This window comes from Trichosurus vulpecula, chromosome 1, assembly GCF_011100635.1.
Source record: "Trichosurus vulpecula isolate mTriVul1 chromosome 1, mTriVul1.pri, whole genome shotgun sequence".
Classification (NCBI taxonomy): domain Eukaryota; kingdom Metazoa; phylum Chordata; class Mammalia; order Diprotodontia; family Phalangeridae; genus Trichosurus; species Trichosurus vulpecula.
Genome location: NC_050573.1, coordinates 317,928,702 through 317,945,307, shown reverse-complemented (window position 1 = coordinate 317,945,307; position 16,606 = coordinate 317,928,702).

Sequence of the window (16,606 nt, the reverse complement as noted above, 5' to 3'; positions counted from 1 at the left end):
TATCTTCCCAGAATCCCTCCAACATTGACTACTGCAATTTTTGTCATTTTTGACATTTTAGAGTATGAGAGGGGAAAACTTAGGGTTGTTTTTATTTGTGTTTCTCTTATTATTAGTAACCCAGATCATTCTGTCTATGTTCTGAATACTTTGCAACTTCTGTTGAGAACTATTTGTTAGTATTTTCTGGCCATTTATTATCCAAGAAATGATTCTGTTAGTAGACATTTTTTTTACAATGCTTTGAATCATAAAAGATTCTTCTATTCTAACATTTTCTTTAATTCAAGTGATATACACACACACATACATGTTGATGGTTTATTTGTAATTTTCTTGTTATGAATACCAAACATAGGACCAATACCAGAGTTAGGAAAGAGACCCTTTTGCACATGGACAGTGAGGGAGATATCTTTACTCCAATGTACCTTCAGGGAAACCTTTGTTTTTCTAGTTGCCATGCTGGAACATGCACAGAGTTGTACTTACAATGACTGTTTTGGTGTATCTATAAGAGTTACTAATCACACTTCTCAACAGCATAATCATCCCTTTTTCAGTGGATTCTATATTAATTAAAGTAACTTGTTCTAGGATGTAAATCTGCTCTTAAATTGCAGAGACATTATATCTAGTTCAAATTTAGATTCATAGGAGTTTTCTAAATGACAGGTAGAGTTATATAATGAGTTTTTTGACGAATTCCTCCAATGGACTTTTATCTGAACCAATTATGACATATACAAGCATCTAAAACAAAGCTCTAGTCCCCATTTTGACCATACACATACTAACATTGGAACTATAGAGGAATATAGTCGCGTTTCTATGAAAGACTGACATGAACATTTATGAAAACATTTCATAGTTTAAATTTTAAAAGATCCTAAGCATTGACACCACAAACCACTTTTTTTCCTCCACTGAAATGAAATAGTGGATCCATTTACTAGAGCTATCCAGCAAATATATACAAAGAAGATTTACAAGAGTTACAGAACCCATGAACAAATATTCTGTGAAAACTTCGGGAGACCCTGTACCAAAAGCACTGAAAGTGAGATAAGGACAGAGAAAAAATTAAAATAAAATCATATTATGCTGGAAATCTCAGAAAAAGGGGAGAGAATGGAAAAAATGAAAAACTCCAGCTTTTGTTGATTAGAAAATTACAAGGGAGTAGGGAGAAGAGAGACAGATAGAACAGAGAACAGAGAAAGGTGGGGAAACCACTATGTGAGCTTGAAGTCATTAGTTTGTCTTCCAAGCCACTACCACTAAGAAAAGAATGGAGAGTCTATGGGAACAGAAAAATAGCCTAAGACATAGAGGCCTAGTAGTGCCTAGGCTAGTGAGCTACTACCTAATGACATCTGACATTGGCTAGGAAACCAAAGTAAGAAGGATACATAACACTAATTTTTTCTTGCCCAAAATATCAGAAAAGTATTGTTTAATGCCTATTTATTAATTTTCACATTTATTTCTGAATGAAAAGATTATGTTTTGTTCAATAAATATCTCATGCATGTTTCCAGAGTTAGAATCTTTCTCTGTTCCATGCTTCTTTGTGAGTACCTTTATGTCCTTCCTCATTTCTATTTCTCCTCTCTTGGCTACTGTTTCAAATCCCTTTTACATTATGTGTTGTATTCCCCCATTTGAATGTAACCTCGTTGAGAGCAGGGACCGCCTTACTTTGTGCTGTAATTGAATCTCTAGCATTTAGGAAAGTATGTGCTGAATAAATATTTGTGGCTTCCCTGTTGCCTACCTCACACCTAGACCTTTTAAAATTTTTCATGGCATCTACCACCCTTTCAAGGATTTGGAGTCTGGAACTGTATGCTCAATAAATGAATCTATGACAGAGCTTTAATTGTGATCACAGAAGTTAGAGCTGGAAGATAATTTTGAGATCATGCAAGCTTCCCATATTGCAGATGAAGAAACTGAGGCCCTAATAGTTGAAATAACTTGTCCAAGGTCACAAAGAACTAAATAACTGAGGAGGGATTTGAGCCCAGGTTTTCTGACTTAAAATCTAACATTTAGTCTACTTAATCTAGTTCTTATATATTCCTGTAACCTACTAATTTCACACTTTGTAAATGATTAAAGCCTGTGAACAGTCCAAAATAAGAAATTAAAAACAGAGTAACAGAATTTGGGGGATTGGAAGGCAGAGGAAGGCAGAGATTTCTACTTAAAATATTATATATCCTAAGTGAAAAAAATTGGTCACGTAGGTCAGGGGACACAGTGAGATAATGCTAGTTCTTCACTCCTTTTGTGTACCCATAGTATTTTTCTTTCCCTTGTGCCTCCAGCTTTGCACTACTGTCATTTTGAAATCATGTTCATTCTTTTTTACTTGTAGCTGACTAAATAAGCAAGATGATGACTCTCCAATCAAAAAATTCCAAGACCATCTGAGAGAATGTTTACATAAAGCATTATGAATGGTATGGCTCCTTTCAAGAGTGGAAGAGAAAGTAAAAAAAGGAAACAAAAGGTTTTCTCAGCAGATTTATGTAACAGCTAAATCACGATCTAAAAGATGACAATATTAACAGCAGCGCCATCTGTTATTCTTTGGTGATGTGAAAATTCTCCCCTGCTTTCCTGCCAAAATCCTCATAAGACAAAGTAGTTGTTACTTTTGACTCAGAAAGTAGGTGATCTTCTGGATGACATACAATCAATTGCATCCTTCTGTCATATTTATTTCTGCTGAATTGATATAGATTTAGTTTTCAGAGTATAATAATGTACTCAAAAGGTAGAATTGCAAATTTTAACTTGGAAAGCCTTAGGGCTCATCCAATCCAACCACCTCATTCCTCATAAAAGGAACCTAAAAGCAAGAAAGAAGTGAATTGCCTAAGGTCACACAGAATTATTTGGAAGAGCGCAGTTTTGAGACCAAGTCCTTATACTCTTAATTCATCATTGTATCCACCACACTGATTTCTTGAATAGTCATGGTACTCACTAACTTGGTATTTTATAAATGTTTGAAATATGGGGGAAGAGATGAAATAAAGAAACAGGAATATTAAATTGTTTTTATGTTGAAAATAAATTCCTTTTACCAGTCATTCCCCAATTAATAAATGATCAAAGGATATGAACAAGCAGTTCTTAGATTAAGAAATTAAATATATCATTATATGAAAAAATGCTCTAAATCACTATTGATTAGAGAAATTCAAATTAAAACAACTCTGAGGTACCACATCACACCTATCAGATTAGCTAACATGACAAAACAGGAAAATGAAAAATGTTACAGACACGTGAAAATTGGAACACTATTACAATGTTGGTGGAGTTGTAAACTGATCCAACCATTTTGGAGAATAATTTGGAACTATGACCAAAGGGCTATAATACTGTGCATACCCTTGGATCCAGCAATACCACTACTAGGTCTATATCTGCAAGAGGTCATAAAAAAAGGAAAAGGACCCACATGTATAAAAATATCTATAGCAGCTTTTTTAGTGGTGGCAAAGAATTGGAAATTGAGGAGGTGCCCATCTATTGGGGAATGGCTGAACAAGTTGTAGTATACAAATGTAAGTCTAATGGAAGACTATTTGTTCCATAAAAAATGGTAAGCAGACAGATTTCAGAAAAACCTGGAAAGACTTACATGAACTGATGCTGAGTGAAGTGAGCAGAACCAGGGGAATATTGTACATAGTAACAACAACATTGTGTTGCTTTGATAGACCAAAACCAGTTTTGATAGACCTAGCTCTTCTCCACAATACAATGATCTAAGACAATCTCAAAAGACTTATAATGGAAAATATATGGAATCTGAATGCAGATCGAAGCATACTATTTTCTATTTTTTTTCTTTTCTTCTGTGTGGTTTTTCCCTTTTGTTCTGAATCTTTCACAATATAACTAATGTGGAAATATGTTAAAAATGATTGTACATGTATAGCCTATATCAGATTGCATGTGTTCTTGGAGGTGGGGAGGGTAAAGCTGGAGAAAAAAATTTGGAACTCAGAATCTTGTAAAAGTGAATGTTGAAAACTATCTTTGCATATAATTTGGAAAAAATAAAATACTATTAAATGGAGGAAAAATAAAATAAATTCTTTAGAACTGAGAAAAAAATCTTTGGATAAATGTATTCCTTAATCATGTGTCAATAGAACTATAATAATGAGCTAAATGTAAATATACATATAAAAATAACAACTTATTAGTGCATAATAATATGATATTTACATTTCTCTCTGTTGAAGTATTATATTACCTTAAATGAACTTTTAAGCTAATTCTTGGCTTCACAGAAACTATAGTTGTTATAGTCCCTAATATGGTGATGTTGCTGATGATAAGAGTTTCTGTGGTATTGGGAAAAGGAAAAAAAAATACCTATTAAGTACATCAGAGGAAAATATGATGGGAAACTTAGAGTCCAACGTGTAAACATGATCTGTCTCATAGATCAGCTGGGTAACATGGAAGGAACATAGTATGGTAGAGATAAATACAATGTGGTATAACACAAAAATACTAATATAAAAAAGATACATACTAGGTCTTGATTCAATCATTTGACAGATGTGACCTTAAGTATTATTTAACTTCTCTTGATCTCAGTTTTCTCGATGTTAATTTGTTCTAATTACTTCCCTTTTCAACTTAGTGCCAGAATCCAGTAACTTCTGAATTATGAGCTTCTCTTAGCTTTCTTTTTTATTTGTAATTATTTTTTTTAATCAGCAAAAAGCCTCTTCTTTCCCTCACATCCCACCCCGCACAACTGAGAATTAGAGAGAAATAGTCAAACAAAACAAATTCCTACACTGTGTTAAAAAGAGAAGAAAATCTGTGTGGACACAAGCATGTGTATTCTTCCCTCCTTTGACCAGTTCAGATGAGATATTAAGTTCACTTTACCCTTTCCAATTTGTTTAAATAAGCTTCAATTTGAACACCCTGATTATGAGAGATAATTTTCTCTAACCTTCCTTTTCATCCATTCCCTGGTATATTCTTAATCCTTTCCCTTCTTTTCTTCTTTTAAAATTATAAAATACAAACAAAGCAATCCAGGTCTTTTATTTAATTAGACTCCATCTATGACTCTGATGGTAATAAAATTCAGAGATGACACATGTATCATTTCCCTCTATTAGAATCTAAGTGTTTTATCTTTGCTTTGTCCTTTATCAGTGTTTATTCATTTTTACCTTTCTTATCTTTATTTTAGCTCTTGGGTTTGAACTTCAGAGTTTTAGACAACTCTTGTTTGTTTGTTTGTTTTTTATCAGGAATACTTGAAAGTCCTGTTTTATTAACAATCCTTTTTTCTTTATAGGATTACACTTAGTTTTTCCAGGTAAATTATTCTGGGCTAGAATCTTTTATATCCTAAACCCTCTGGAAAAATTGCATTCCAAATGCTCTACTCCTTCATTATAGTGGTGCTAAATCATGTTTGATTCATACTGTGGATTCTTGGTACATGAATATTTTCTTTCTAGGTGTTTGCAGTAGTTGTCCTTTAACTGGGAAGCTCTTAATTTTGTCTATAATGTTCCTGGAAGTTTTCATTTTAGGGTTTCTTTCTGGGGATGACTGGTGGATTCTTTCTATTACTCTTTATTTCTGCCTATTGCTTTCTGGTTCTAAGAGACTTGAGTGTTTTCCTTTCTCATCATATGCTATCTAGATTTTTTGTTTGTTTCTATTTTTAGACAATGGCTCTCATTATTCAAGACATTTATTTTTTCTTTTTCTTTGTCCTATTTTCTGTGTAAATTGTTTTTGCTTTTTATATACCTTGTGTTTTCTTCTGTTTTTTTTCCTGTTGTTTTTTTTTAAATATATCTTGTTCTCTCAAGTAGTCTTTGGCTTTTAAATCATGTCCATCTGTATTGTTAATGGATTTTTGCTTAATTTGAATATTTTGCCATCTGTTAATAAGCCCATGTGACCTGATTAAGTCACATAGAAGCGTAAGTTACAAGAAACCTGTGGTGGGAGGAGCCTTGCTGAATGGTGGAACAGGAAAAGTGGAACAGAGTGGAGGAAGCTGGTCAGGGCAGTTGGAGGTGAAGGAGAGAGAGGAAGGCAGGCAACCAGCTAGCTGTGACTTTTTGTTTGTAGGAAGGCCAGAGCAGGGGGAAGACTTTGGGATGGTGGTGCCCCCTGCATTGTTATTGTGTATCAATTTCTTTGTTGCTGTGATGGATTCAGTTTTCTGGTGTTGGGATTTGGCTTTCTGGTGTTTTAATAAATGTTTTGGTTCTATCTTCTGTATGGGGAGTCTGTTATATTTTGTGATTCAGAACTCTGCCAGCATATTCATAGTTGCCATTGGTGCTGTGAATTTTGGGTTGGCGATACATTTGACTTCCTGAACAGGTTCACAAGGTATCAGATCTCTATTTGGAGGCAGAAGGGCTTTAGAGGAAGAAATGGCTATGCCAGGATGGGAGGATTTACCCTATTTCTTACTAGCAAGAAAACAGGCTAAAAGCACCAGACTCTGTGAAAATTGGAAACTGAGGCAATGGAAGGGAGAACCTAGAGATTTGGAAAGATGTTTGCAAAAAATGCCAATAAAACCAGGGAAAGAACTGGCAGAGGTGTGTAGGAGAGTCTAGATTTTGCTAACAGGCTATGGTCTTATGTGTAAAAGCAGAGACAAACTGCGACAGGAAAAAAAACTCAGATGGAAAGGGAGTTGGCTGGTTTGCTACAGTGTGTGGGCTCTCCTTTGGAGGAGCAAGCTGAAGGATCTCAGGTGATAGGAGAAGAAATTACTGTTCTGGAGTCAGCTGGTTTGCATGAGAATCTTTCTGTGCTACAGCATTCAGGCTCTTCTTTGGAAGGACATGCTGTTGTTTATTTAGTTAAGAAAGAAGGGAAAGGCTAACAAAAGGAATATGCAGGCAGACCATATACAGGCTGAGCGCCTAGTTGCCCTGACGACTGCCAGTAGAATGTGTGGGAGGAAAATGAAACAATGTTAGATGAGGCTTCTCAGGCCAATGCTGAGAGGAAAGCAGGAGAACCAGGGGGAAAACAGTGTTCTGGGAAGTAATTGAGGGTTTTACTTAGTAGGAGGTCACAGATATTTTGAGTTGTCTCACCCAAAGGATGGGACAATCATTAATATCTTGGATGGTGAGAGTCAGTGATGAAGGGGACAGAGGAGTATATATAGGTAACATAGACTACTTGAAATTCATAGGTATTAGTCAGAATCCTTTTGTACAGCAAGCTTTTAGGGATTACCATATGCTAGGAGGTAACAACTTGACTAATCTGGTAGCTTTATATGGATGGGGTCAGATGCAACAGACAATATGCTACTGACTCTATGTGGCCTAGTGGAGATAGTACCTGATATTCACTTAGGGAATGTATGACAAAGTTAAAGGAGAAGGCAATGAAAACTGCAATTATGAATGGAAATGCTGATGTTTATCAGGATACCTCCTTAGCAGTTTCTCATAGAAATATGATAGTGAAAATGGCTGCTCCTGCTTGTAAGCACCTAATTCTGATTCTATTAATTGGGGAGGTAAGGCACCCTCTTTCTGAGGTGCTAGATAAGATTTCACAGTCAAGTGACTTAAGGGACTGGGATAAAGATAAACTTCCTCCAGAGAAAAGAGTAAATAGCCAGCAGATTCAAAGTCAGAATAGATTGATAAGAAAAGGATTGTTTACTGCTCTATTGAGCGCAGGTGTAGATTTTGCAAGAATAGATGGTATCCCAACTAATGAGCTATATAAAATTGTGTGGGACAATAATTGCCCCAAAGTGAAATAACAATCAAAGTTCTCTCAAGGTAAAGACAGAGGCTTTATTTGTAAGTCTTGAGTGAGAACTGGGCATCGCCTACCCCAGGGCGGAATGGGGTAGAGAGGCCAGTTACAGAGAGCAGACAGGCAGTTTATATACCCCAAACCCCCTTACAAAACAATTCTAATAAATGCCCCTAAAAACAATTCTAAGAAAAACCCCAAAGTCTGGACATTTATTCCCATTGGTGGGGATAACTGGCCTCACATTCTTGAAACAAGGAAAGATTCTTAATCTAACACCTAACCCCAAACTAAAAGAGAGCAGTTGCCGGCATGATGCAGGATGTGGGTATATGGGGTATAAGTGCAAGTTTAAGTGGGGAGGGGGAGGCTTAACTTTAAACTTTATGATATAGCTCAGGCTTTATGGAGGCTAAAATATTAAGTATCCTTTTCCTTAAATGAGAGACTTTCAGCCATTCCAGTCAATTCTTCCTGTCATTCCATAGTTGAAAATCCAATACCAAATTTGTAAGTTTCATCAGCTCTTTCATCAGTTTGGTCAATATCTCCATCGCGGGTCAATCCATCGTCTCTTTGACTAATTGGTTCCCATTCTTGACCCCTCAAAATCATCAGCCTCATGGACCCATAGGTGGGGTCCTCTAACTTAATCATTTTGGAGAGTGTCTTATGCACAGTGGCAGTAATTAATTGCACCATGCATGGTAGGCAAATGGAGCAATGTAACTCCACTTAGTGCCACTAATAAAAACCGTAGAGCCTGTTTCACCCTGGTTCCTCCAAACCAGGACCACAATGATGCACTGAGTGGTGGAGACCAGGTCTGGACTGCAACATGGGCAATTTTCCTAATATCTTTATTAATGTCTCTTACTGTTTTGCCCTACATCATCTATTGTCATACAACAAGTAGACAGACTGAGCTTATCACATACTCCCCCGCTTCTTCACCCAAGAGGTAGTCCAGCCTATGCTGCAAAATAGCTTCCCTGTCTGATTTAAGCAATACTTCCCTTCATGGGTGTCTGTTAGAGGCCAGGTATGTCTCTCTATTTCCAGCCAAGTTGGCATACCCAGGTGGACTTCAGACCTTTTACTAAGTATCTGAGCCAGTCTTACAGGAACAGGGACTCAGGGCCAGTTCTCCAACTGCTGGGGTCCTCCACAGACCCAACAATTAGTCAAATTAAAGGTTTGGGATACACGTTCCATTAATTGTTCAAGACTATTTCTCTGAGGGAGCCAAGGGATGAAAGCTGGAGAGGACTGTCCTAGCAGAAGGGCAAAGGTTAGGAAAGTCCCCATTTGTACTTACAATTCACATGAGTCAGAAGATTGGGGAGAAGGTAGTTTTGACTCAAAAGTCCAGAATACAATTGGAATTATCGAACCCAATTTTTTCCAGCCTAATTTCTAACTTTAGACTTCATGTTGGAACCAGTGCCATTATTTCTGGAGGGAAAGTTTGGGCTGGTTCTTATGTTGTTTTATTAGGGGTATTTAGTATTGGTTTATTCCAAATTTTTGTGGAAACATCAGACTGGAGACTTGCAAGATTTCAATGCTGACAAAAGTGTCCTGATACAGGGCAAAGTCTGATCACTTCCCTTGTGCTCTAAGCTTTTGAAGCTTCTGACCTAGTTTTCAGTCTGAATGACAGCAGACTTGATAATTTTGTTGCTATCAGACATTTTGAGGTTCTGCTAATAGAAAGTGACAGAACTGTTAACTTCTCTTTGGTCTAATATTCTTGTACTGGTTCTTCCTTTGCTGGCGTCAGATTGGTCTAGAATCTGGAACTAATACAGCTCATTATTATATATAATTATATTATATAATTAATTATGTCTTATTATCATACATGTATCTTATTAATTGAAATCACTTTGAAAGGATATATGTATGTATATATATAGAGATATAGATATAGATATATATGATGTATATAATGTTTTAGTTTTCCCCAAATAAATTATACAAAGTAATGTTAACTTTTGTGGTAGTTTTTTTTTCCTTGCTCTATGATTTCTTGATTTTATTATAGTCATCCCATACACTTATATTCAAAGAGCATACAATAGTCATAATTAAGAAATATATTTGTTGGTTTCAACTTAAAGAATCCAGGATCAATACCTTATTTTATTTATCGTAACTTTACATTGGTCTGTTAAGGTATGAAATAAAAGACAAATATCTACTTGCTTGGTTTCTGAAAGAATATTAAAATATGCCTATTTTCAGAAATTCCCTGTAATTCACTGAGTCATGTTAGCTACTATGTTTTAGAAGGGCTCAAAATAATGATACTCTGCTTTGAAGTATTATCATCCCAATCAAAGGAACTAACAATGTGTCCTCAATTATTTCTCTGGAAGTAGAATTAAATTCTAAATGTTCTCTTCATTTTTATTACTTTTTGGCCACTTTAATAGCCTTATAAAGTAGAAAGTCAAGAGTGCCATTTGGATGTGGGTGACATGTGAATAGCCAGTGTTTGTAAGAAAAATAGGTTGCTGTAATAGAAAGAGCATGAGAAATCAGAACACTTGGCTTTTAGCTTTGCCTTTGCTGATAATGGGTTGTTTGGCTTCCAACAAATTAGATAAACTTTTTGAACCTCAGTTATTTTCATCTTATCTTTTTACTTTTCATTTGGAAGAACATTTAGGTAGTTCCCTTCAGGACTTAATAGGAAAACAATTGTACTACAATTGCTATTCCCATTCAAAGTATCAGTTCTATATCCCCATCTATTGGTTAACCCTCCATTTAGCTACTATCAATTATGTTACCATCCATTCCTGTTCACCACTGGTACCTATCAGTACTCCTGCACCTGTTACCTGTAGATACTGGTCTGATTGCTAATTACAGAACTTCAGTCACTAATCTTCAGAGCAAGCAAGTGTATTTCTTTATTTTTTTTTAATTTTACTTTCTCTACTGCATCAACCTTCATATGGGCTTCCTACCCCTCTCCCTTTCCTACTCCTAAAAAAGGATAAAATAAATCACTTGCTTAACTACTACATATTTTATACATTTATTTTGTCCATCTTTCCTTCTTAAGATAATAATTTAAAATCATAATGAAATGTTATCTTTGGAAATAGGTGACCTATATTACAAATGATCTCCAGAAATGTTAACTCGAGACCTAAAAATAACTTCAGAAAGGTACTTTTTTCCTGAAAATGAAAATGAGAGTAAATTAAACAGTTTAAACATCTTTTCTTTGTAGATGAATGCTTCTTTTATAGTGCAAATACTACTTAATTAAAAATCTACATTTAATAATCACATTACTGAGAAGCTGTTTTTACTGATAGTAGCCTCAGGATAAATAACATTAATGGTAAAATGTACATCTTCCTGAGAAAACATAAAATGTCCTGTGAAGTAGACCTATACAAACAGAAGGTGGCAATGCTTATCATTTATCCTTTAAATGGAAGTAGTATCTCAATTTCTTTGTTCCTAAAAGTAGCTTGGTTGCATCCAACTAAACACAGCCAAAAGGGAACCACTGGTTCTTTGATGCCTTCTTAAAAGCTGCTGAAGGAAATTAGATCTGTTTATTCTACTTTTCTCTTGCCAGTTAATAGGCAGTATTGGAAATGTGGGTGATTCTATAACCTCACTGATGAAAAAGAGTGAAATGTAATAGTTTTAAAGACAACTAGATTAGCACTTCTTCTTAATAGGTTTCCTTTCACTCTTTACCTTACGTCAACCAGAGAAACAGATTTTTTTAACTTTCCCTAACACTCTGGGAAACAATCAGAGTCAAGGTAAAAAGCAAGAATCAGTGGACTTGGAGAAAAAAGGCAAGTTGAAGGAAGGGTATGAGAGATAAGCAAAGAGCTTATAACAATTTGGCATATCTAGTGAGAATCTGTAAGTTTTTGAAACTCAACATACCTAAATTTCCTGATGAGTTAATACTGAGTCAAGACCAGTACAGAAGATTTTTATCATATTTAAGAGAGAGAAGGGAGCCAAGATGGCCACGTGAAGGCAGCGTCTTACCGGAGCTCTCTCACAAGGTCTGTCAGATTCCTATAAAAAAGTGAATTTGAGCAGATTTGAGAGAGTCAGAAACCGTGAGCAGTCTGCGTGGGGCAAATTTCCGAGCCGGGAGAGTCTGAAAGGCCGGAGGAACGAACCTGCAGGCTCGGAGAGTGCTCGGTGCGGAGCTGCTCCAGACCAAGGCAGAAGCAACTGGACGAGAAATCCATGTGGGAGACGGGCTGGGAGAAAGCTGGGCACCTGAAACCAGCAGAGATCCCCAGGACTCCCAACACAGGACGGCAGTCTGTGGAAGCGACGAGAGGCAGCACAATGCCACCAGCCATGAAAACACCCAGTCCTGACGCTTGCAAAACCCAGGAACTCAGCCTCTTGAACTTCTGAAAGACTCAATGGCCAGGTAAAAGGCTCTAATCCCTCCCCCCCTCACCCAGAGAATTCCTCGGGAAAAAAAAAAAGAGAACTGAAACAGAGGAGAGAGTAGTGGGGCCTCACAGGACAAATACTAGAAGCTCATTAGTCCCAGAGGGGCAGAGTTGGCAGGGGTCAACACCAGGAGCCCAGACGTAACCTTGCTCCCCCAGGGGAAGTGCCAGACATCAGCTCAAACAACAAACAGCTGAGACCATTGCTGAAAAGCAGGTGCTGGAGAGCACCCGCAGGGAGTGAGACGCCAGGGAGCCAGACCCCTCCCCCACACCTCAGGAAACTGAAGGTAATAATTCTAGACTCACAAGCCCCAGAATAAGAAAGCTGGAACAGAGAGCCCAAAGATAGAAATTCGTTGTAACGCTAGGAAAAGGGAAAACAACAAACATGAAGAAGAATACAAAAAAACCGAGGACAATAGATTCTTTTTATGGAGACAGGCAGGATCAAAATATCGATATGGAGGAGGGTGGCAATGAAATGGTAGATACATCAGATACCTCAAAAGCTAATATGAACTGGTCTCCAGCCCAAAAAGCACTGCTGGAAGAGCTAAAGGAGGATTTTAAAAACCAAATTAGGGAGCTAAAAGAAAATATGGAAAAAATGGAAAAAAGGGAGAAAAAATCCACTGATGAAATCAAGTCCCTAAAGAATAAGATTGGCGAAATGGTTACGGAGATTCAGAATCTAGAGAGAGAAAAGGACACCCTGAGAGGTGAAATCAACCAATTGAAAATGGAGGCTCAAAAGCAAAATGTAAACACTAACTCATTTAAAATTAGACTTGAGCAAGTGGAAGCTAATGAATCTATGAGGCATCAAGAAGTAATAAAACAAAATGTAAAGAATGAAAAAATAGAAAAAAAATGTGAAATATCTGATTGGCAAAACAACTGACCTGGAAAATAGATCCAGGAGAGACAATTTGAGAGTTATTGGTCTACCGGAAATCCACGATGAAAAAAGGAGCCTTGACAGTATCTTCGAAGAAATTATCAAAGACAACTGCCCAGAGGTCCTAGAACCAGAGGGCAAAATAGTCATTGAAAGAATTCACCGATCACCCCCTGAAAGAGATCCCAAACTGAAAACACCAAGAAATATTATAGCCAAATTTCAGAGCTATAAACTCAAGGAGAAAATACTGCAAGCAGCCAAAAAGAAGCAATTCAAATATCGTGGAACTACAGTCAGGATCACGCAGGATCTCTCAGCTTCCACATTAAACGACAGGAGAAATTGGAATATGATATTCCGAAGGGCAAAGGAGCTGGGACTACAACCAAGGATCAACTACCCAGCAAAACTAAGCATAATTTTCCAGGCAAGGCGATGGACATTCAATGAAATAAGGGAATTCCAGACCTTCCTGATGAAAAGGCCAGAACTCAATGGAAAATTTGATCTCCAAATACAAAACTCAAGAGAGACATAAAAAGGTAACCAGGGGGAAAAACCCCACAAACCTCATTAACCAATAAGCTTAGGTTGTTTACATCTTTATGTGGGATTATATCATCTTATGTATGTTTTTTATGTATATATATATATATATATATATATATATATATATACACACATATACATATATAAGTCATTCTTGTGAATGGTACAAGTATTATGACAAATGAAAGGGATATACATAGGTTGTGAATGCCTGTATAAATTAACTGATGTAAAGATATAAAATATAAATAAGAGATATAAAGGGAGGGCTATGAGGGAAGTGGTAAGGAGGTAGTAGAAAAGGGTAAATTACACCAAAGGAAGTGGCAAAAAAACATATTATAGTAGAGGGAAAGAAGGGAGGAAGAAGAGCAGTATTTGAGCTTTACTGTCATCTGATCTAGTTCAAGAAGGGAATAACATACTCTGATAAGTTTAGAAATCTAACTTGTCCTACGGGAAGTGGGAGGGAAAGGGGGGAAAAAGGGAGGGGGGAGGGCAGAAGGAAGAGGAGAAGTAGCAAGTGGGTAACGGTAAGATAAGGGAGGGGAATAAAGAGGGAAGGTTAACTGAAGAAAGCGGCGGTCAAAAGCAAAACTTTGTTGAGGAGGAGAAGGGGAAAGGGAGAAATAAAAGCATAAACATGGGGAATTAGGATGGAGAAAAAGACACAGATAGAAATCATAACCCTGAACGTGCAGGGGATGAACATTCTCACAAAACAGAAGCAGATAGCAGAATGGATTAAAAACCGTAATCCTACAATATGCTGTTTACAAGAAACGCATCTGAAACAGGGGGATACACATAGGGTAAAGGTAAAAGGCTAGAGTAAAATATATTGTGCCTCAGCTAAAGTAAAAAAAGCAGGTGTAGCAATCCTAATCTCAGACAAAGCAAAAGTAAAGATAGATATAATTAAAAGAGATAAGGAAGGACATTATATCCTGCTAAAAGGCACCATAAACAATGAAGCAATATCATTGCTTAACATATATGCACCAAGTGGTAAGGCATACAAATTCTTAGAGGAGAGGTTAAGGGAGTTACAGGAAGAAATAGACAGCAAAACTATAATATTGGGAGACCTCAACCTCCCCCTTTCTGAACTTGATAAATCTAACCTCAAAATAAATAAGAAAAAAGTTAAGGAGGTAAACAGAATTTTAGAAAAGGCACATATAGACCTTTGGAGAAAACTCAATGGGGATAAAAAAGAATATACTTTCTTCTCAAAAGTACATGGCACATACTCAAAAATTGACCATGTACTAGGGCATAAAAACCTCACAATCCAGTGCAGAAAAGCAGAAGTAGTCAATGCATCCTTTTCAGATCATGATGCAATAAGAATCATTTTTAATAAAGTACCATGGAAAAATAAGCTAAAAACTAATTGGAAACAAAATAATTTAATTCTAAACAGTGAGTGGGCCAAAGAACAAATCAGAGAAACAATTAATAATTTCATTCAAGAGAATGACAATAATGAAACAACATATCAAAACTTATGGGATGCAGCAAAAGCAGTTCTTAGGGGAAGTTTTATATCTCTAAATGCCTACATGAATAAAATAGGGAAAGAGGATATCAATGATCTGGGCATACAGCTGAAAAAGCTAGAAAAAGAGCAAATTGAAAACCCCCAATTAAATACCAAATTAGAAATACTGCAAATCAAAGGACAGATTAATAAAATTGAAACCAAGAAAACTATTGAATTAATAAATAAAACAAAGAGCTGGTTTTATGAAAAAACCAATAAAATTGACAAACCTTTGGCCAATTTGATTAAAAAAAAGAAAGAAGAAAATGAAATTACCAGTATAAAAAATGAGGAGGGTGAGGTCACCTGTAATGAAGGAAATCAAAACAATAATTAGGAATTATTTTACCCAACTGTATGCCCATAAATTTGACAACCTTAGAGATATGGATGAATATCTACAAAAACATAAACTGCCCAGACAAACAGAGAAGGAAGTGAAATTTCTTAATGACCCCATATCAGAAAAAGAAATTGAGCAGGCCATCAATGAACTCCCTAGGAAAAAATCTCCAGGGCCAGATGGTTTTACATGTGAATTCTATCAAACATTTACAGAACAACTAATTCCAATACTTTGTAGACTATTTGGGAAAATAGGTGAAGAAGGAGTCCTACCAAATTCTTTTTATGACACAAATATGGTACTAATACCCAAACCACGTAGAGTTAAAACAGTGAAAGAAAATTATAGAGCAATTTCTCTAATGAATATTGATGCAAAAATTTTAAATAAAATATTAGCATAAAGATTGCAGCAACTCATTACGAGAATAATACACTATGACCAGGTAGGATTTATTCCAGGAATGCAAGGCTGGTTCAATATTAGGAAAACTATTAGCATAATTGACCATATCAACAACAAAACTAGCAGAAACCATATGATCATCTCAATAGATGCAGAAAAAGCCTTTGACAAAGTACAACACCCATTCTTATCAAAAACACTAGAAAGCATAGGAATAAGTGGAACCTTCCTCAAAATTATAAATAGCATCTACCTATAACCATCAACAAGCATTATTTGTAATGGGGATAAACTAGATGCATTCCCAATAAGATCAGGGGTGAAACAAGGATGTCCATTATCACCCCTATTATTCAATTTGGTAGTAGAAACATTAGCTGTAGCAATAAGAGAAGAAAAAGAAATTGAAGGAATTAGAACAGGTAAAGAAGAAACTAAATTTCACTTTCTGCAGATGATATGATGATTTATCTAGAGAATCCTAGAGAATCAAGTAAAAAACTACTTGAAATAATAAACAACTTTAGCAAAGTTGCAGGATATAAAATAAACCCACATAAATCCTCAGCATTCCTATACAT